Consider the following 22,691-nt stretch of genomic DNA (forward strand, 5'->3'; position numbering starts at 1 on the left):
AATGAGGTAGAAGAGGCTATCTAACGCGAATGTCCAGAGGTAACCAATGTCCGGATTGGTATCACCTCTGCGAACTTCCGAGGCCAAAAACTCGTCCTGGTGGAAACTGCCGAGCAATCCGCGAGGAAGCTTCTAAACAGCGGGAAAATAAAAATTGGTTGGGCAGTGTGTAGGATACGAATCCGGGCCGCCCCAACCAAATGTTACAGATGTTTGGATTATGGGCACACATCTGCAACCTATTGGGGACCTGACAGAAGGGTAACATGTCGTAAATGCGGTCAGGCAGGTCAGAAAGCGAACACCTGGAATGAAAAGGAAAGCTACGTCCTATGCAGGGACCGTGGCGCGACTGATGAGAATGACGCGCACACTGCGGGCTCGGGAAGATGTCCAGTTTTCAGAGCAGAATTGTCAAGAGGTAAGACGCGGTCATCATGATTCGCATCCTACAATTCAATGTGCACAGGAGTACAACCGCTCACGAGTTGCTAGCGCAGTTTGCTGCGGAGACCAAAGCTGATTTAGTACTGATCAATGAACAGTACCAAAACAAGGGTCCAGTTTCATGGCACCCTGACATATCAGGTACCGCTGCCATTTGGGTTCGGGACAACACCGTCTTTAGGTTTCTTGTCCAAGGCCGAAGGGACAGGTTTGCCTGGATTTGGTGTTCAGGAATAACGTTTTACAGTGTCTATCTTACGCGAATGAGACGATGCCGGACTTTCGCCGGAGGCTTAATGCTTTGGAGGACGCTGTCTTACGCACAGATGGGTGGATCTTGGTCGGGGGTGACTTCAATGCTAGGGCACTTGAATGGGGCTTGCCTCACACAGACTCCAGATGGAAACGAATTCTGGAAATGGCGGCGAGAACAGGACTGGTAGTTTTAAACACCGGATCCACCCCAACGTTTCGGTACTCGGGCTGCGAGGGAAGCATTCCAGATGTAACCTTCGCGTCGGAATCACTGGTGTCGCTAGTGGACGGGTGGCGAGTTCTGGAAGACTTCTCGGCAAACGACCACCAATACATTGCTTTCCAACTCTCGGTGTGCGCCATCCCGGTGATCTTTCTGTGCATGGAACGTCACTAAAGTGAACAACGGAAAGTTTGTCGAAACTCTGGGAACAGGTGGGGTCACGCTGGAGAGTACTTTTGGAGGTTATTATGCTGCAGCTGACACTCTCGTAAATTCAGTTATGAACCTGATAACGACTGCCTGCGGAGCCTCCATGCCCAGGAAGGCAACGAGACGTGGCAAACCTTCTATTTATTGGTGGACAGTGGAATATGAATTTGAATGACGGAGCACAAATCAGCCCAAAGGGGACTGTGCAGCGCAATAAACAGGGGGAAAGCTCATTGTTGGCAAGATTTAATCAACAAAACGAGGACGCGTGGGGACTCGGTTACAAGGTATTAACCCGGAAAATCGGGGCTCTGCGGAAACCCTGTTCACTTAAGGCCAAGCGGATGAACCACTTCGTATAGGCACTATTCCCGTACAGGATGATGATGTCGCGGACAGCGCGGACATGTACACTACACTACTAATCGGTGCATTCAACATTTGCTTGAAAAAAGGCACTTTCCCTTCTCGTTGGAAGGCGGCGGGGCTTGCCGTCTTCATAACGCCCACTTTGTATGCTCGACACTGCTGGAAAAGTGCTCTAAAAGCTCATCAGAAGTAGACTCACTGAACTGATATGCGCTGCCGGAGAGTTATCTCCAGGGCAGTTCGGGTTTAGAGCAGTGAAATCTACAGCATCCAGCTGACATGAAATTCGTCGAAGCGGTCTGACGAAAAGAGAATTCTGACCCTGCGTCGCATATTGTAGGGCGGGTCCATAATTGAGTCAAAACCAGCAATAAAGTACCTCGCGCTGACTCTTGACTCAAAGATGAGCTTTTTTGAGCAAATCAAGGCTGCAGCTGGAATTTTTGCGTTCAGTAGGCTAATGGCAAATACATCTAGCAGGTGACGTCTCCTGATGAGTTCAACGCAGAGGGGGGCTGACACTCTTGGCAAGAACGTACATTATAAGCGCCTCGCGTAAGTACAGAGACGAGGAGCCTTGCGGGTGACGTCTGCGTGTCGCACTGATCCCCGCTGCCCCTTTTGCTATGGAGTGTCAAGCCATATACAAACGCAAGGGAGAAGAGCCAAGGGAGGTGGTTGTTCGCGAAGGACGGCAACGCACCGTAGATGATTGGAAACTCTCTTGAAGAAATAAAACTAGAGGCAGATGGAATGCGCGGCTCATTGGCAACGTAGGTGCGTGGTTGAATCGGAAGCATGGTGAAACTGACTATTTCCTTACCCAGTTCTTAAGTGGGCATGGAGATTTTCAGTCTTACCTGCACAAGTGGGTTCCTCGAACTGATAGTTGCCTTCCTCTCCTCCCCTCTCGTTGGTGAAACGAAATCCCTGATTTGAAGGCTCCGCAAGACGGGAGAGTTCGGGCGCCAGCCCAAAGTAATGTGACAACCGGTTCCAGCCCGACGACGTACCCTTGCGTGAGTCCAACACTCTGTGCTTAAATGCATTCACCTACCCTACCCCCAAAAAAATCCTTTTGCCCACAATTGCTCAGATATTTTTTACGCTTAATTTTTGTTTACAGCATATTCACATATTCTTATATCTACCATCCTCCATGCGGAGACACAAAACCTCCCTAGTTAGTCAGAACGAAACCAAGTTCCTCTCACAAGGAGTTATCAGAAATATACGGCGTTACGTTTGTATGAGATACAAATGAAATCTTGTTAAGATGATAACATTCTGAAAGAAAATATGTTGAACAATGTAAGTGGTAGCAGGTAGCCGCCGAAGATGGAGACGGTGGTAGTGAAATTTGCAAATTTTTTACAAGAATGGAAGAATATCAAGTATGCATGAGTAAGGAGGGAGCGAAAGTGAAATGCTTTTGGAGGAACTGACAAGCATTCATATGAAAGGGGGATCTAATCGGGATTATGCTCACAAATTGAGTTGAAACTTCTTAATATGTACGTTATGGGAGCTCTTCAAAATGAGATGTTATTATTGCATACACATGTACACATTGTACTTACGGGACATTAAGCAGGTTGTTTGATGACACAAAAGACTTTGCTGATTACTGAAGGCAGAAATTTTGCATTCGTTTCAAACAAAATTTTTAATGAGGACAGTTGAGAATTAATCTGTGATTTCAATCCGTGAATCAACATGCGCTGCCTGTAAAACTGCTCTCACATCTAATGCGGTGCAAGTGATAGGCGCACAGTAGCAGCGTATCAACGGGGACATCCATTTCCGAAGTGCTTTCGACCAGAGGACTCAAGGGTACCTAGCTGACCTAAAGTAATTCAATCCCGAGATACAATATTTCATGGCAGTTCCATAGGAAAGGGAGAGTACGTCAGATCCTAGAGGGCAGGGGGTTATGATGATGGATTCCAACCACGGGTCAGCGTTCAACATCTAGCCTTTTGCATGGCATTTTGATCCTGATTGATCTTGATGTTGAATTGCCCTTGTTACTTCTTTTCCGAATTCTGCACAGTTTGTGTTCATCTGGCGATTATGCGTATCTTAATTATTGTGAGAATGGCTTTCAACCTTCTTATAGTTTTGTGTGAAACATATCCTTTCTAGAATTGTTTCAACATCTTTCTATCCGTCTGCTTTTTTTCTTCTTATTGATAGGTATGGAAATCTTAGAAAGACATTGCAATACCAAGTTGAAGCAGTGTGTCGGAATCTCACCTACTAGAACCACCCCCACGGAAGAACTGCGTCCTTCTTGCGTGGTTCACCTTTCCCAGATCCTACTGAACCCTTTTGATGGCGGAGTTCACCTCGCTCCAGTTTGCTTCCCACTTCATTATTTTCCCGAAGAAGGTCTGAGGGTTTCTATTGATTTTCGGAGAATCTTCCAGGATGTTCCTCTCTGAGCAAAGTTGATGACTGTAGAATCTGACGTCTTTCAGTTGCTCAGGTATGCTACCACATTCAGGGCAAAAGGAAGAATCATTCACCATGTCAGCAATTGAGTCAAGTGGTAGTTAACCTCTCCGTGTCATCGCTGAATCCCCTCCTCAATACGGGGAATTAGAGTGTGGGTCCAGTGCCCCTCTGCGAGTCATCCCACCCATGTTGCTACGTTTCGGTATTCTGCATCCTTTGCAGGTAGGTCTATTCTCATTTTCTCGTACAGACAGCGTGTCTCACTTGTCATAATGCTCATCGGGATCATGTCCGCAAAGACAAACGCTGCCTTGCCAGGGATTGTCCTGAAAGCAGTGCACACGCTTAACGCTACTCCTCCGGTTGTTTTCACACGCTAGTGGTTCCTCCCAGACATGAGTCAAGAGCGAAACACTCCAGCCATAAGTGATCTGTGGCTGTATCTTGAACCTCGAATGTTAGTCATGACCCGTATTGCGTGGTATTTGCCAGTTTTTCAAAAGCATAGTCTGGGTGTCCTTTGGAATTCACCCCCAGCTATTTTATAACCAGTAGACACAAAAAGACGAACACTAATCGTATTTCTTTTCTTGCGGTTTGCAACGAAGGCCGCCTGTTTTTGTTTCTCAAGATCATCAAATTGATCCATCTACTTTTACGCTTTTAATGCGGTAATGGTTTCATTAGCATATATTTCAGCATTGTCAGGGTGCTTCGTGGGCTTGTTATAAAGCTATTGAGTTTGGTGTCTTAACACCGAGGTTTAGAGTTCTATTGGGACGAGCATCTAAAAAGGGAACTTCATTATCACCGATTCTTCGGCAAATCTCTGCAATTTTCACTGGTTATATTTTTTGCGCTCCCTTTTATGAGGAGAAGAGCATCATCACTACATTGCGAAGAAGATGCCGCCATATTAACCTTGGTATTCGCCCTTTTTCTTCTTAACAAACCAGTATGCTGTTCCCTAGGGGTTTCGGTCTGTCTTCGCTGAAAGTTCTTTGAAATATTCTCGCTTGTTGGCTAGTATAGCCTGCTTAAGCCTACCTTGGAAGTTCGTCAATACTTCCCGTTTATTTTATTAAGGTAGATCACCTTCTTGATTCTTACAAGGATACAACTCAGTAATTTCTTCTTTCCGCCACCAAGATTCGCCATTTGTGCCACCTTTTCTGAAGTTCCTCTATCGGGATTATGGCCTAGCAATGTCATCTTCATAAATGCATTCCCTTGAAACTTTTTCACGAACCAGCCCTGATTTCAAGCTCCAAGGCAATGCACATCGCCACATGGCCCGTTTTCGGTCTGGAGGGAAATTGTCTGGTAGTCGCTCATTAACAAACCATGCCATTTTGCCCGTAAAAATGATACTCACACATGTCAAATTGGCTATTGAGCCCAAGCCTGTCCCTCGAAAAGGGAATACGTTTTCGCTGTTCGTAGCTCGATTGCCCCAATCCATCGGCTAGAATTTTGGGGTTTCGACTTCTTTCATCCAGCATACCAGCTTCTGGAAACTCCATCATTTTTCTGATGGCTTGATTCCGCACGCCCATATTGCGGGTGCGCCAATTACATCTACGACCCGGGTGTTACTCTCATTCGTGATATAAGGGTCACCAATAATGGAAATTTCGACTGCACCGCCTCGCAGTGATCGAGATTGATTTGTATCAACTTCATTTCTCCATTGTATTCAGGGCTCTTCTAAATACTGCATGTCTACTATCGGCAAAGAGCCTAATTAGACTTACACTCCTTAAAACTATTGCCTCCTCCCTCACATTTTCGGCGCCTCTTTGAACTATTACGGCCATTTGTTCATTTCGTTGCTATATAACCTTCTTAAGTCATCTAAAAGAGCGCTTGGGAGGCACCTGTACTCTCAGTCAGAAAAAGGAGTGACTTATTTTTACTTTTCCAACAGCCAGCAGAAGTAAATTTCTACTTCAACCGGTTAGCTGACACTTGTCGTTTACGTGCCTCAATATAGCTCCTTGGGTCCTCTAGCTGCGGACTCCTAGGAACCAAGTGGTCCAAACCATACATCTAAGACTCGCAGATATCTTTCTTTGAGGCGAGTTCAGCAATGAATTCTGTCACAATCTCCTGCTTTTTGTTCGTATTTGTGCCTCTTCTTTTAAGGACTTTTCCATCTTGATAAGGAAATTTTCAGTCGTCTTACCCGGGGACTACTTTAGTTCCAGCGTCAAATCTCTTTTTTTTTAACATCTGACTTATCTTACCCATTCTCCAAAGTCTATCAGTTCCGGAACCGATTTTACCTTTCTGAGAGTATAGGCATATATCATATCATTTTTTGTACAAATACTGATCAATCCGGACCATAATCTTCGTTTACGTGTCGCATTTAACTTTCTGCCAACTATGCTCTTTCAGGCTTGAGTTCATTGAAACCGGCGCTGCTGTTTCCGCAATTTTTGGTTACTTTTGCTGGAAAAAGGGAAAGTCGCGATAATATGCCGCTTTGCTTTTAAGAGAGTTTTGAAGGGGCGCGTGACCGAAAGTAGCGACAGGGCATAATCGCTCCATATATCACAAGCAAAGCCAATTCAACTTTTCCACTTCTCTCATGTCTGAAGCTGACGAAGGATGGCTTTCCTGACCAAGTGATAGCTTCCTTCAAAGTGACAGCGACTTCGATACTATCGTCCAATCTTTCTTTCGGCCATCAGAAGATTAAGCTTCGTAAAAATTTCCGGCCGACCCGCTTGTCTCGCTAAACTTAAATGATTCCGACAACTATACATTGTTTTATCAAAGTGTAAGGGGTCTAAGAACCAAGCGGTCGGATTTCAAACTGTCTACCTTAGCATTCTTCATGTCATCTGCACTTCTGAAACCTGGCTGGATGACAGGATTTTAGATTCAGAGCTCCTCAAAAGTTACTCTGCCTTTCGTTGTGACAGAAACTGCGTTGCGCTTGGCAAGAAAACTGGAGGAGTGGCCCTAATAGCTGCTAAGTGCCCTCTCCGTGCTGAAATCATTTTTCCTCCTCCTCCTCTACTTACGATTCTGTCACCATACAAACCATTCCACCAAACGTATGCTCCTTTATCAAATCCTGTGTATATTTTCCTAGCCTCAGCCCGCCTTCTCTGTACGAGGATTTCTTCGACACATTATCCATTATCAGAGGTCCTAATCGTTTTATTTCCCTCACTTCCTTTCATCCTCTGTGACGACTTTAATCTTTCTATACTCTCCTGTCACATTATTTCTGGCCTTCCCTCCCTCCCTAATAACTCCACCTACCCTTCCCTTCCTCTATCCACTTTCATGTACACCTGTGGCACCCTCCAGTTTAGCCTTTCTCGAAACCTCTTAGATCGCACTCCTGACTTTGTCCTCACTAACCTTCCTATGCGTGACCTTTCCCAATCGCCTCATGCCCCGTGTTACGTTATCCCTGACGCCCATCATCTTGCTCTCGAGTTCGTTGCTCAGATATCCCGACTCCACTCTCCTGTCGCTCGCAAACCTACCAAGTTCAACTTCCATAGGGCGAACTTCGAAGGTCTGAACTAAGCCCTGACGGCAATCAACTAGGTCTCCCACTCTCTCCATATACGTGTGACCAAGCACTCAACACCTTCTATACCATTCTATCTGATCTTCCTTGTTACGTTCCCCTTCTCTTCTAAGTGCTTATGTTCCTACTCCGTCTGCCGCCAGCGAAGAAGAAGTTCCTGTCTTCTAGAAACGATGCTGACTTAGTCTTTTTTATTCCACCTCCTTTCTGCGAATCCCTCCCGATAGTGGATATAGCCTGCCCCGTATCGCCTACCATTCCCCTTCTTATCTCTCTCTTTCTCGAATAACTCATTGGCAAACTTGATGCTAATGTCGGACCTGGTTACGATGGTCTTCCAAACCTCCTTTTGCTCAAAACTGAAAAATACCATCTCCCTTCCCCTATCTCTTGTTTTCAACAAAAGCCTGGAAGAGAATCATTTTCCTGGCTTGTGGAAAGAGGCTCCCATCATCATAGACACTGTAAATCACAAGATACTTCTATCCAAACTCTCGTCTCTAAGTGTTCCCATTCCACTTGTTTTATAGCTTGCTTCTTACCTTTCCAACTGATTCTGCCGCGTTTCTTCTGATGGCTGCTCTTCCCGCTCCTTCTCTGCTTCCCTGACGTCAGGTATCTTTTCTGTGTCCCTTGTTATTTTTATTTCTTATCAACGACCTTCCCCTCTCGTTACTTGTCCCTGTTTGCTCTATGCCGACAACCTTAGACTGTTTTCCGCTATACCGTCACCTACGGAATGTGTTTCCCTTCAATCTAAACTAGACACTTTGGTTCGTTGGTGCTCGACTAATGGTTTAGCGCTAAACGTCAGAAAGTGTCACTCTAAGTGCTACTCCCTAAAATCCTTACCGACTTCTTTCTACTACTCTCTTAATGACAGTCCTTATCCTACTTAAATTCCACTCAAGACCTCGGAAAATAAACTTCGCTTTGATATCCATTGCCTCGAAGTCACCAATTAATCAGCAAATTTTGAGGCTTTATACTTCGCTCCTCCACTGATTTTGAATTCATCCAACATTCCTTAGCTCTCTTCAATTCCCTCGTGAGGAATACCCTCGAGTACTGCTCCGTGATCTGGTCACCCTCCCGTAATTGTGTCTTACCCTTGAAAATGTGCAACGCATATTTAGCCGTTCCCTCTTCTTTAAGAAAAGCTTCCCTCGTGTGTGGACTACCCCTTACGCCTCCGCTTTCTGAACCTTCCCTTCCTGCAGCAGGGTATCTGCTTCTATGCACATTTTTTAAACTTTCCTCGGTTCTGATGGACTGCTCCGCCGTTAACGGCATCACCTGCCTTCCTGCGTCTTATAACACACGTAGCGCAAACATTTTCAACGTGCCCTTCGCAGAGCTCGAAGTCTACTTTCATTCCCCAATTCCTCGGCGTTGCAGAGGTGAGGCAGCGTCTGACGAGTTGCCTCTGTCCTGGACGAAACCATCAGTCGACTTTTTTGATAAATCATCATCATCAACGGCGCAACAACCGGTATCCGGTCTAGGCCTTTTTGATAAACTTGGATGTTAAATTCGGAGGAATCCGTGGACCACAAGAGAGGAAGTAAGCTGCTCTCCAATTGATCCGATCCGTCATCAAGTGGATGTGGACTCAGGACTCCCAGTATCTTCAACAAAAAATTTGGAAGAAAGGTTTAAGTGGTGAACCCACACACATGCGGTGAATTATATTGTTCCCCGGGGTTCTCAAAAGAGGGTTGCTTCTTGCCATCCAATATAGTATAATTATTGTCAAGTGAAGTGTGTAAAAAGTTTAAATTAATTTTTGCTGAAATCAAAATAAAAGAAATTTGAAACCGATTAAATCTCCACCTTCTATGAAAATTATAATTTTTTCGCACATATTAAGGGACATTAATATGTGGTTTGAAAAAGATGAATATTTTTGAAGATTGAAAAATATTGAGTGATTCTTCGTATAGTCATTATCATAATAGACCTTCTATTTTCCACCAATTCTCCCCAAATTAGAGAAAACATGGAGTAGGTACATAAAGTGCAGACATCCGTCAAAATTCGAGGAAATTAGCTCGGAAAAATGAAGAGACAGACCAAAAGGCAAGCACAATGTTGTTGCGAACTCCTAGTGAGGGAGGAAAAAACTTTGCTGCGAGAAGCCGTTGCGGCATGAATAGAAGCTCAAAATAGACAGAAGTCAAGCTTTGAGCTAACTTCAACGTTATCACCACCCTGATATGAAACGAAAACGTGCCTGCACTCTTTCCACCTTTTGCTTATTTTTATGTGGAAATGCTCCCTAGCAAAGAACATCAGAAAAACTCATTAGCCAAATGTGGCAATCTTGCTATCAATAGGTCATATCCTTTCAGAAAACAGTCTGGACTTTTCATGCATGTTGAAACAACCATTCACTGTGGAACGCCGTTAGAAGCTCCATAATTCCTAGAATAAATCTGAAAATTTTGTAGCCAAGCATATGGGAAAATTCATTGAATGCATTTTTATCTGACCCTGACTACGGACTCAGAACGTTCTTTATGGCGCACTGAAAATAGTTTGCACTTTGACTGAAATAGAAGGCAGTGCCTGGGAATATTTAGCTTTGCAGAAAAAAGTCTGCAATAACTCAACAAACGACTTAGAGTCTCACCGGAATTCTGGCGGAATACCTCACGGAAATTTCATTTGCATTGCGTGTAACAACTCAATGCATTTCTCCGCAGCTTGCATTTCCATCGCATAACACTACGTGGCATAGTGTCGGCGTTGCATAACGCTGCGACTTTATTGTTGACAGCGAAGTTAGAGCGTTCACAAAAACAAGCTTTCCACGGGAATTTAACATAGTTGGGGGTCTCACGCAAAATGTCGTGATTCCTGTCCTTGTCCAAGTGGAGTTTATACATACATTTGAGTTATACGAAATAGTTCACAACTTAAGCATTGCATATAAATTTGCAGAGATGTGTTACCAACGTAGCTATAGTCATGACAGGAAGGACAATGAATTTCGCAGAGTCAGTGCATTATCAAGCAGACACTGCAGGAACAATCGAAATTATCTAATGCTTCCTGGATGGAAGAAGGTACAATCTCTGAGAAGTACATTTCGAGGAGTCCTTTTTGTGCGGTGATAAAAATGGGGTCACTAAATATTTGCTCTGTGGGATATAGAAAACCACAGTGGACAAAGTCAGTTCTCGTTGGAGCCATAAATGATATTGCACTAAAGCTCCTAAATGAGTGAAGTTACGCTATTTCTTGAGCCACCGGTAGCCAACTGGAGAAAGAGAATTTGGTCATGGACCATTGAGAGACTATGTGAATCTCAACGGGGAAAGCTTGATATAGAAAAGAGCCGAGTACAACAGGAGAAGTGAGAAATTAATTTATTAGCTCATAATAGATTACCCGATTATCACCACCGGCGCAACAATCGGTATCGAGACTAGGTATGCCTTAGTAAGGAATTCTAGACATCCAGGTTTCCCGCCGAAACCCGGTCCACGACTTCGACATCCTTTAAAACCGTCAGGCGTCCTGGTCTACGCCATCACTCCATTTCAGGCAGGGCCTGTCACGTCTTCTTTTTACACCATGGATATTGCACTTATAGACCGAGGTAGATCATCTTCCCTCATACAAATTAAGTGACCCGCCCACCACATCCTACTGAGTCAGATTTTCTTCCCAATCAGACGGTTTTAGTATTACTCATAAACTTCATCGTTATGCAGGCTAAGACGTCATGAATCCTCTTGTAGAGAAGAGAAATCTTCTCGTGAACGCGGCTAAGAGTTCATCACTTTCCTTGTTAAAAACTCGTATCCAAGGAAAACATGAGGACCTTCAAGGTCACTGTGTTATACAATAAGATCTTTGCCCATATGGTGAGACATTATCGGTTGTGATTTTCCACCCTACATAGTAGAAAGTATTCAGGTTCAAAGAAGGAAATTCGTTGTTATGTTTGTTGGCCGATATCATTAACATACGTCAGTAGTTAAGTAGACTTGAAAAGGATAGTGCCTACTTATTTTACTCGACGGTCGACGGGGGCTGACGAACCCCCCACACAAGCAGATCATGCTGAGGGTAACGCAGATAAATCTGCAGCACTCAAAGTGCGCCTCGGCTAATCTGCTTGCCTTCCTCTTAGAGGAAAACATCGACATCGCATTAATATAGGAGCCCTGGGTCGGAAGTGACCGAATGATCAAAGGGTTTCAAAGCAAATATTTTAATTTATTCCACAGCACAGGAGACGCTGATCAGGATAGACCTAGAGCATGTATTCTTGCGAGAAAAAGTCTCCACGCTTTCCTGTGCCCGGACCTGAGTTCCAGTGACCTAGTTGTGGTCAAGCTGGAGCAGGCGGGGGCAGAGAACGTGTATATTTCCTCGGCTTACATGGCTCATGACCGATCAGCTCCGCCAGAACAGCTACAACACCTGACGAACAACATAACAACAAAGAAAGCCAACCTGCTGAAAGGCTGCGACGCAAATGCAAGGCATACGCTTAGGTGAGTCATTCTTTGATTTTATTATTACTTCAAATATATCAGTGTGTAACAGGGGCAGTACACCAACCTTCCATTTCACTGCTTGGAGAACGGTGACGGTTGGTGGGAGGTCTTTGATATCACCCTAATAACCGACAATGGGATTCTTATGGTGGAAGACTGGAGAGTGTTTGACCAGAGATCCTTCTCTGACCACAGTTGGATACTCTTCAGTCTAGATCTCGTCGCACAGGTACCCAATCCCTTTGGAGACCCCAGGAGGATCGACTGGAGAAAGTTTGGTCGGGTAATTAAAAACAAACTCTCCGGTGCGCAAATTGGTAGGATTGGCATGACAGACGAACTGGAGTCAAAGGTTGGGGCTCTGGAGAAGGCATTTGATACCGCCTTTAAAGTCTCGTGCCCTACTAAGTACAGTAAAAAGACCCTGCCACCGTGGTGAAATGAAAATCTCTCTAGTCTCAGCAAGCTGACCAGAGAAATCTTCAACGTCTCCTACAGGCAAAAATACTGACAGCCATACAAGGACTGCCTGAAGAAGTACAAGCCGGCCATCAGGACCGCCAAGAGGCGGTCTTGGCTGGACTATTGTCAGAACATCGAAAGCACTAGTGAATCCACGAGGTTCAGTAAGATTCTGACCAAGGAACGTAAGAGCTCATCCTTCCTTAAAAAGTCGGAAGGCTCTTAGACGGAATCTTCTGGCGAAACCTTGAAACTGCTGGTTCAAACGCACTTTCCCTCCAGCGACGAGGATGGTGAGTCAGAACCTTGTTTGGAGGGTTTGCGGCAACCCCAGCTGTGCGAGACTATCAAATCGGTAATTACCGAGAATAAGACCGGCTGGGCTATAAACAGCTTCTCCGCATACAAGTCTCCAGGCCCAGATGGTATAATGCCAGTCATGCTACAGAAGCAGCAGGAAAGAGTTGTGCCGTGGCTTGTTGAGATTTACCGGAGCTGGATTTCTTTAGGATACGTAGCGCAGTTCTGGAGACGCGCACGAGTTGTTTTCATACCGAAAGCGGGCAGGCGTCCGCGAAGGACTTTGGACCAATCTCGTGCTGAAGACCATAGAACGCGTCCTGGACATTCACTTAAGGACAATTATGGAGAGAACGCCTATCACTAAATCCCAGCATGCCTACCTCAAAGGAAAATCCACAGAAACCGCCCTCCACGAGGTAATTGGCACGGGGGAGCGGTCGCTGCAGTACAAGCAGTATACCCTAGCTGCCTTCTCGGATACAAAGGGAGCTTTTAACAACGTCAGTACCAATGCCATCAAGGAAGCCTCGACCGGTATTGGATTGGAGGGGTATCTCACGCATTGGATTATATCCATGCTGAGTAAGGATAATCCAGTCGGATCTGGGAGGCACGTCCCAGGGTGGCGCCATCTTACCGGTGCTCTGGTTAATAATAATGGACAAAATTTTACGTACATTGGACAGCAGCGGGGTGAAGGTGGTGGCGTATGCCGACGACTTGGTGATATTAGTATCAGAGATGTTTCTGTCCGTTATGAGCGACACAATGGAAGGAGCGTTGCGAAAGGTGCGCCAATGGGCCACAAGATGCGGACTCAGCATAAACCCAACCAAAACGGAACTGATGCTATTCACCACCAAGCCAAGGACACCTGAATTCCATCTACCACGGCTGAATGAACAAAGATTGGTTCTTTCCTCTAATGTAAAGTATCTGGGTGTAATCCTGGATCCTAAGCTAAATTGGAGGTTGAAAATAGAAGTGAGGGTTAAGAAGACCTGTATAACTTTTATGCCTGCAAGAGAACCTTTGCAAAGAAATGGGAGGATGGTTTTCTGGATGTACACCGCTGTAGTGCGTCCAATTCTAACGTACGGCTCTATTGTATGGTGGCAGACTTTGAAGAAAAAATGCAATAGAACGAAGCTTAATAGGATTCAAAGAACCGCGTGTGCTACTGGGGCTCCGCAGTTCTGCCCGGCAGATGCTCTCAATGTACTCCTGCATCTCCTCCCACTAGACCTCCACATTAAATATGTTGCAGCGTGCAGTGGGCAAAGTGGAAGACTGGTGGCGTGTTGCAAGACTATACGCGGTATATATATATATGGTTGATATGACAATTCCTTTGTTTAATTGTCTCTAGGGATCGTTCATCCAGCCCGATCGTGAGAAGTCTATCCTTGCCCGGCGTATGGAGGTCCCGTTCTATTGTTGTGGTTTTTGAAAGAAAAACTGTCATCATATGTGCTCCTAGCACATGCGGATAGTTCAGCTCCTTTCCACTGTGGCAAGTTGGGAACTGTGGTCCTAAGCCACTCTGCAGTGTCATGCAGTCCACCAGTATGTGCCCTGGTCGAAAGCGTATTCTGGTGAACACGAGTTAGGAGTCCATCCCTTGGATATCTGCCTGGCGGCTAAGTCTTCGATAGTTCTCTACTCCTCACGAGTGAGTATTTGCTCGGGGAACATTTTTGGTAGTATGGCCAGCCAAATGATTTTGAACGCGTTGGCATAGTTAATGGTCGACTTCCTGATTCCTGCTTTCACACCTGACCTACCCGGTTTTTCTCCCCTCTTGCCTTCAGGTTTAGGTCTTTTTTGGGAGCATTCCTTCCACGTGGGCCAACCTCCGTTTCTTCCCGCTTGCTGGGATCCAATAAAGATGGCATCTGTCTATCCCGAGCTATCTTGGAAGCCTCTTCTGGTTTCAGGCCTTTCTTCAGATGGCATAGGTACAGGACAGTTCATGGATACCTCCTTCCTCAAAAGCTTTTAAGTCTAGCTTCGCACATATTGCAGATAACGTTTCGGTATTTACCTCGCCTATTGACGACTGAGTTTTTTTGCGAAATATCCAGCGAATCACCTACATTCCTGAGCTCATCGCCTTACTTTTACTTCCTTAGTTCTCATTAACTTTACTCCTTTATATGGTCGCGTTGATTAAGGACCTCATCAAAGATAATTCAAATGAAGCTACGTAACCAACATAACTTCCAGTATTGGCACCCCAGTCAAATAACTGACAAATGTCCAAGGAAATAAGAAATGTTAAAGTGTTCACTCCTGCAAAGGAGGAGTTTCCTACGATTCGTTGGCACCTTTCCTATAAGGACACGACGGACTCCTTAATAAAAACCAACACTTTTCCTTCACCGCAACGACAACGATGAAAAATATTCGAACATTCTACATTTTATGGTGGCTTTTGTTAAATGTATTGCTGGATGCAGTTGATTGCTCTCGTGTTAGGCAATAATGTGTGCAATAAAATTGAGACATAACCAGCAATTCAAGGAAGTGATTTATTACTCGCAGGACATGGAAGAGAGCCACTGAGATGGGTGCATTTAGATTGTTCCTGCAATCTACGTGCATACATCTTGCATGTAGAGCTTTGATTTGAACTTTGCTTACACCATTAAAAACTGAATGAGGTTGCACTACTAATCACCGGAATTTTTCAAACTAGGAAATCATGCAATTGCCATAATAGTTTATGTGGTCATATTTTACTTTATATGCATTCAAAGGATCTTGTTTTAGCTTCCGAAATTATTTCTAAGAACTTTTGCATTATTATGTTTTTTGTCTTTATGGATTACGTGTCAGAGTTAAGACTCTTGGCGGAAGCCAGCTCCTGTAATTGTCGCTCCCGAATCGTTAAAAAGGATCACGAAGGTAAATTAAAATAGAGTAAACATACTTTATGACTTCTCGATCAATATTTATTTTTTCTTGGCACTTATTAAGAAGTCCTAAAAGACAGTTAAGAAGTCCATTATGGCAAGCAACTTTGTGAATTCTGAATTTCGCCGAAAGCTTCATCATAGGCCCAGCTACTAGTCTTCGGTGGCTAAAAATGGCTTTTATTTATTTAATGAGGACAATACACAGAAAACAAATTCGTTATTACACATTGTCCTCAGAGGGAGGAGCAAGTATGCAGCTTACCTTACGCTTGAAAATAGAGAAGGACCCAAACTGTAGAGTGTTGTAGGACTGGCATAGCCTGCGGATCGGGAAGTGGAAGTAAATCTCGAGCTCTGCGAAGGGTACTTCAAAGATGTCCGCACTCCGTGTGTTATGAAAAGTGACGCGGTAAGTTATATCCGAGTTGGCAGAGCAGTCCATCAGTCAATTGCAGAGTTTGAAAAAAGTGCACATATCAAAGGAGATACGGCGTTGCTGGAGGGACGGGAGATTGACGGTGCGGAGTCGTGACGGGGTCCAGGTGAATTTGCGTTATACAACTTCAAGAGCGCGGTAGTCACGGGAGTGTTAAGGAGAGCTGAATTGAGGTAAAGTCGGAGGAGCAACGTAGGATAAAACCAGACATTTTGGAAGCTCTATTGATGACGTCAACGAAGTGGGAATTGAAACGAAGTTTGTCGTCAAATGTTTTACTCAGGTCTTGCAAGGTCTATTGTGAAAGGGGTTGTCCACTGAGAGAATAGAAAAGGATGTTGGGGAGGGTTTAAGCGAATAGCACATACAGCAGCATTTGCCGCCATTCAGTGTTAGCTTGTTGACCGAACACCAACGGACTTAATTATTAGGGTTGGACCGCAAGAGAGCACAGTCCAGCGGAGGCGAAATATAGGCAAACAATTTAAAGTCGCTTGCTTAAACAAACACGGGCAGGTGAGGATGGAGGCGAGGTCATTGATAAAAACAAGAAGAATAAAGGACCAAGTATAGGTCTTTGGGAAACGCCAGAGGAAGGAGAGAAGGAACGAGATGAGTAACCACCAAAGGAAAATTTGCAGGAACGGTATGAGAGATAGGAGGAAAGCCAGGAGATGACTGAGGGAGGGAAGTCGAGTAATGAGAGTGTAGAGAGGAGAACACTATGGTCAACGGTATCAAAGCCTCTCGAGAAGTCAGTATAAATAGTATGTACCTCCTGTCGTGAATCAAAGCATTTAGCAATGAAGTTGATAAAGACTAGAAGGTTTGAAGTCGTAGATCTACGTTTCATGAAACCATGCTGGTCTTTGACAATGAGGTGACCGAAGTGAGCAGTCAATCAGTCGTTGACGTATTTTTCCAGGATCTTGGAGCAAGAGGAGAGAAAAGAAATGTGGCGGTAGTTCACAGCAAGAGAAGGGTATCCGCTCTTGAAGATAGGAATGATAAGGGCCTCTTTCCAGAGATGGGGAAAGTAGCATTCTTCTAGAATTTTGTTGTAAATTATACTCAGAGGGAGGGAAATATATTTTCAACAGTTAAGAAGGAAGAGGTTAGGAAACCCATCGGGGCCAGGTCCGACATTGGGGTCAAGATTACCAATGAGGAACTCAACAAAGGAAGGCGTAAGGAGAGGAACGGCCAGAGATTCGGAGTAGTGTGCAGTTATGAGAGGTGCAGAGGGTGGAGGGCTCGAGGGAGAAAACACTGAAGAGATGTAGGTGCAGAGAAGGTCGTAGGATTGTTGTGGGGAGTTGGCAGTGGAGTCAGCGAAAATGATGGAAGAAGGGAGAGATTGAGTAGGATTACGAGACCGAAAGGGTTTCAAGTTACCGCGGACAAGGGCGGCTTCGATGTGTCCGGATAGCTGCGAGGTTAGAGCACAAGACTGTCATATGGAAGGTCGTGGTTCAAATTTCACTGGTGGCAGTGAGACTTGTATCGTAATTTGACGTCGGATACCAGTTGACTCAACTGTGAATGAATACCTGAGTAAAATCAGTGTAATAATCTCGGGCGAGGGCAATGTGTGGTCGTACAGTGTTACTGTAGTGTACCGTTACGGTCTTGAATGAGCTGCTCTGACGCACTTTATGGCCCTGATCCAATATGGATTATTGCCCCAACGATTATTATTAAGGGCGACTTTGATGCTCAATAAGTACCTTTTATGCGCTTTTTTTATCATTGACTTCACAGTAGAGTGCATGGCGTAAAAGTGAGTAAGATCGACGTCATTCTTAGAAGCCCGAAACTTCTGTAGTGCATGTTTCAGGCGAATGTTATTAAGAATCTCCGTTGTGAACCAAGTTGGATAGGAACCTGGATAAGCAAGGGAAGAAGGGACATAGCAGGAAAAGAGATCGGACAAGATATTGTAAAACTTGTTTAGAGCTTAATCATACGTTGAGTTGCTTAATATACCTACCCAGTTCAAAGGCTCTATAGCTGAGCTCAGACCGTCAAAGTTGACTTTGTGGAAGTTGAATTTGAGCATGGGGAGGTTGAAATCACCGCAAAGGAAGAAAGGGAGGGAAGCGAATCTGATAGTAAGGAGTTTAGACAAATTATCAAACAAGTCTTCATACAGGTGAAAAGAGCAAGCACAGGGGACATTCACACAAAATACAATGAACGGGAGGAAGTTGGAAGGAGAAACACGATGAGCAACACAGTCATAAGGAAAGCCAGAGGAGGAAAAGATGAGTTCGATGGTGAGTGTACCTTTTATTGCAATTAGGACCCCATCGCCGGTGCACTTACGAGATGCATCCCGGTCCCTGTCACAGCGGAAAGTGGAGTACCCTTCGGGAAGCTTGGAGCTTAATATGGCAACATCCAGCTAAGTTTGGGAGATACAGATGGCGTGGTGTTGCTGAGCCAGCACAAATAAATTGAAGGCCCCCAGATTGGTTCTTAAACCCCAAACATTCTGATTTAATAGACGGACAGTAAACATGGATCCAGTTATATTGCTCGCAGGCTGGTTGCCCTGTAATTTACCCGCAAATTGGAGTGCTTATATGGCTTGATAAAGACACCTTCAGACCAGAAAGAAGGGTTGCCGAGGACGTCAACTTCATATGGAAGAGCGCAATCACCCGGTCGGTGTTGTTCTCTTTCGTCAATTTGACGCAGGACAGAGGAGAAAGCAAACCAACTTTGCTTTTTATATCGTCCAGTACGTCGTCCATAGTAGTTTCGAACGCAAGCTTGCAGATAAAGAATTATTTAGGGGGGGATGCCACCTTTAACACGGGGCTGCTGGTATGGGTGGATGAAGTGCCAGAATATATAGCAGCGACGGGAAGTGGAGCTTCGTTGGAGACGGGAACGATGTCAAAAGGTGATGATGAGTATATCACCTAATGCAAGCACCATTAAAATCTACAAAGTAAACCACCGAAGCTTTTTTGCAATACCGGAGACACTGGAACCTGTTGAGACTCCCGATGTAAATGGAAATATTTCACAAAGAAGAGCTGCTATGGGAAACCATAAACTCTATAAAGCTAAAAGAGGAGGATTTGAGGTGACGTACTTTGATCTATCCTCAGTAAAACAAAAATGAAATGCCGGGATCAGGGAAAGTGGTAAATAGAGTATAGTTGGAGTTATTCCACTATGCTAAATTCTACCTGATCTCTCTTGGTGACATGTCCCGCGACAGGCCGACCAAGAAAATGAATCCAATGTCGTTACAAACAAGATGATCGAATTGAGCAACAAGCCCCGGAAAAATGCAGTCGACGTGGCAGGACGGGCCCCGATCCTGTCGAGAAATGGGCAAGGGTTCCTGACGCATGGACGGCATCAGGACATAAGTAAGTTAGTCCGAGCAAAACAACCATCCACTCTTTGAAGTCAGTAGCCAATTCACGGAGAGTGGCTGGCGCAGAAAGAACAGAAGCATATTGATTGACTAATTTAATTCCAGGGCATGTACTTTGCCCAATGTTCATGCCCCGATGACATTTAATACCGTGACTGCACGAAAAAAGTAAACGTTCGAAATCTCCAGGCTTTAACCTAGATAACACCACTTGCGGTGATAACGATAGCTTGTAACATGGATCACCGTGCTCTCGCTAAGTCCTTCGTTGATACTTTGTCCATTATGCAGACCGTCAAAGCTCCCGGTCGACAGGGGCTTGCTGATGCTCAAATTAAATAATTCTTCACAAATTACCTGCGCGTTATACTAATAATTATACATGAAAACAGATGTCGCGCGGTCGTCGTTTGACAACACTAGAATACGTACCCTTTATACGCTTTTATTCAAACTGAATACAGAATAAATGTTCATGGACCATCTTTATGACCATCTGTCAAAGACACAGATAATGAAAAAATAAATTTTGTCACTTAGATTGATTGACGTCGGCGACATTCACTTAAGCAGAAATTGAATTCCTATGGCCCTTTCTTTAGTGGTAAATTCTTAGACCCCTTCCCGAAACGTTCAACTTTAAGAGCGGGTCTGTTAGCTCCGGGACCGCAATCGTTGAACTAAATTATCCCCTGCGGAGATATTTTTGAAACTGTTCCCTCCAAAACTGTTCTTCGTTCCGCTTCTTGCGAGGCGCAAACATACTGGCACACCCAGATTTTTGTGCTTTCAACTTAATAGCGATCACTTAATGATATATAGCAGCATTCACTTTTCTTCACCTTAGGACTTCGGTTTTTATTAAATTTACTACTCGCTTATTGAGATACTGACTTCAACGCATCCGAATTCCATTCCGGCCCCAAAAACTCATTTCCTTCAGCGGTCAGGTTTGAAGATCACCTGAGAAATCGTATACCTAAAAGCTGCTAGGCTGAAATGCATCCGATTGCATGCTGTGTACCGAAATATATAGCACTGCAATGCTAAAGATTAAAAAGAAAATGGCCATTTTTGTTTCCAAATAATTTTATAATTATCGTATAGCATTTCGGGAAATTGGAAATGGGATGATAGAATGTTGCACACAATCAAACTGCTTTCTCCAGGAGCTAAGAACTAGGAATTAAAAAACAAAAAAATGCATTAGGTGAAAATGATAAGCTTACAGCAACGAGACAAGCGCAATGGCGAACACAAACCGGGCAACGAGGTTGAGAGTTTGTCGCTTAGCTTTCACACTGTCAAAATGGGATATTTCCTTTATATTGTGAAATGTTGGTAGCTTTCTCTGTTATCGATGCTTTAGCAGGAGTTTTTTGAAAGTATTTTATTTCATAACCGTGGCCCTGAACTGAGCGCTGTGAGGTAGTGTGATAATGATTGTGATCATCCGTGGTTATTATCCTGATATGATTCAGGCTATCATTGATACCTCATCCGTCCAAAAAAAAAATTTAAAAGTTTTCGAAATACTCATCGTTGTAGGGTTTACTATTTATGGTATCTTTTCTATAAATTCTGTTCTGAACAATACTTCGCGCGTAAAATAGAAAGCAGTCAAATCCCAGTGAAATGTACTCCCAAAACGAATTTTCCAATTTATTCGGGATCCAGTATTGTCGGTTTTCCTATGAAAAATAAATTTCTCAATCGGTACTACTTTAACACAGTCAAGTACTTCACTTTCTCTACTGTCGCCTTCAAAGCTAGTGGCAGTCAATAAATTTCGACCCCCATAGGACCGACCAACTTAACAACGCGACCCTATATGAACCTCATAAATTATCCCATTATCCTTTCGCATAAAAAGCACGACAGTAAAGACTTTTTATCTGATTCGACCTTATGATAATTTAATGCTCGTTTCGACATTATACAGCTGTACGAGGTGAAGCAAGGGAAGCTAGGCGCATTGCCTGTTCGGTATCCAAACCGAAACCGAACATTGCTTTCAAGCGTGTCCATCCACGAACCGAATGAAACCGCAAGCATAACACTAGCAATATTGCTTAGCATTCATAACAGAACATTCGTTCCATTAAAACTAATATCACTCTTGGTTACTATTAAGGTGCTCTTTAGTTCTTCCGTACTCTATTCACTTTACTTTTTCCTTGGGCTTCCTGATTGCCTGTTTCTGCTCCAAGTGCCTTAATGTCTTAAAGTTTTGCCGACGAAAAGTTTCGCAATAAAACTTGGGCTTACTTTACTATAAAGGTAAAAGAGACTCAACCTCATAGCGAGATCTTAAGTAACTACTGAAATGGGAAAGTCCTTTTACACTATATACAGTCTGTCCAGTCAGATTGTTGCGGAACGCCCTGGGTCCTTTTCTCTGTTGCACTTTAAATTCAATTATCGCCAACAAAGAGGGTTTCATATCGAGGAGTTCTTCGAGTACCAGCAGTTGGGTAATGCTGGTCCTTCCTGAAAACTCAAGGTAAGGACTAGACCCTGCCTGGGAGATATTTCGTAGCTGAAATGCAAATTCATATTGTACTCACTGCTCGCTTCCTCCAAGATGACCCTTGTTGGATAATTTGAGCTCCTAATTGCCGATTATCTTACCTTAAACGCGTTCCAGCAAAGTGTTTTGGCAACGCACTTCAATCTGCTGCGGTTTTTTTCGTATACACTCTAATGGCCGGAAGTACATTTTCCCAACCGTAATATCCAGATACGTACCTAATTCTGCTCTATGACCGGACTTATTCACTCTTTATGATATTCGAGAAGGAGTACTCGGTATCTTTCGAAAAGGGATCCATAGTCATTATCCGGAGGTATAAGGCTATATTGTTTCATTGAAAAGCACGAATCACCCCCTTCCACACTCCCCACCGAGGAGCAGAAGGGGCATAAATAATGAAATAATTATCGGGGTAAGAGTAATTGGTGCGAAGGAATTGGTTTCCAATCAAATTACGAGAGATGAATGCATAATTGTTGTAATGAAATTAACTCAAATGGAAATTGCTTTAGTGTGTTATTAAAGGGTGAACGCTGCGATAGATCCAGGGAAATAGGTGGAATTGATTTAGTTTTTCTGATTCGTATTTATCTCTGATTATTCTTGAAGAAGATAAGATA

This window comes from Hermetia illucens, chromosome 1 (assembly GCF_905115235.1).
Source record: "Hermetia illucens chromosome 1, iHerIll2.2.curated.20191125, whole genome shotgun sequence".
In the NCBI taxonomy this organism is placed as follows: Eukaryota; Metazoa; Arthropoda; class Insecta; order Diptera; family Stratiomyidae; genus Hermetia; species Hermetia illucens.